Consider the following 709-nt stretch of genomic DNA (forward strand, 5'->3'; position numbering starts at 1 on the left):
TCAGTTCGGTGGGATTCGAAGCTTCATTCACCGCATGACTTTTATCATTCATTTTATAGTCTAAATTAATAAATCGTTCACAGACGTGTTATTCACTTGCTCAGAGCTCTTTCCTGAGAATGAAATGGGTGAATAAATAAATAATTAAAACGTCTCCATGCGTTAATCGTTTGAGAATGATGATGAAGACGAAAATAACACACATCATTTGGTGACGTAGCCAGCAATCAGCAAAGCCGCCATTTTGTCTGTTAGAAATCCATTTTCTTAGAAGTGAAAATGCGTAATCACCGTCTAATTATTATGTAGTCCCTCGCATTTCCTCTTTATTAGCCATGTTCCTTCTCTCTTTCTCTCCGAAACAAATCATATATAAATATCAGGGATTTTGGTGGAACGTTTAAAAATACTTGACCGGCAAAGGAAAGGTAGAGCCTGAGATGAGAAATACTGGTGATTGGTTATTAGAAGTTTCTGTTACGTCCATCCACACACGCATACATGCTCGCACACATACTTGAACGTGTATGTGTGTGTGATCTCTGCTTCCCGTTCTTTCTTTTGGATCTGATTATGAACTAATTCTCTTTTCTTTTCTTTTTCCTCTCTTCTCTCTGTTTAAGTCAGTTTCCAAAAAATCGTCATAAAAAAGTCACATATCTGTAATCATTACACTTTTTTTCGGAGGAGGAGGAAAAAGAAGAAGAAA

The sequence above is a fragment of the Penaeus monodon genome, chromosome 42 (genome assembly GCF_015228065.2).
Source record: "Penaeus monodon isolate SGIC_2016 chromosome 42, NSTDA_Pmon_1, whole genome shotgun sequence".
In the NCBI taxonomy this organism is placed as follows: domain Eukaryota; kingdom Metazoa; phylum Arthropoda; class Malacostraca; order Decapoda; family Penaeidae; genus Penaeus; species Penaeus monodon.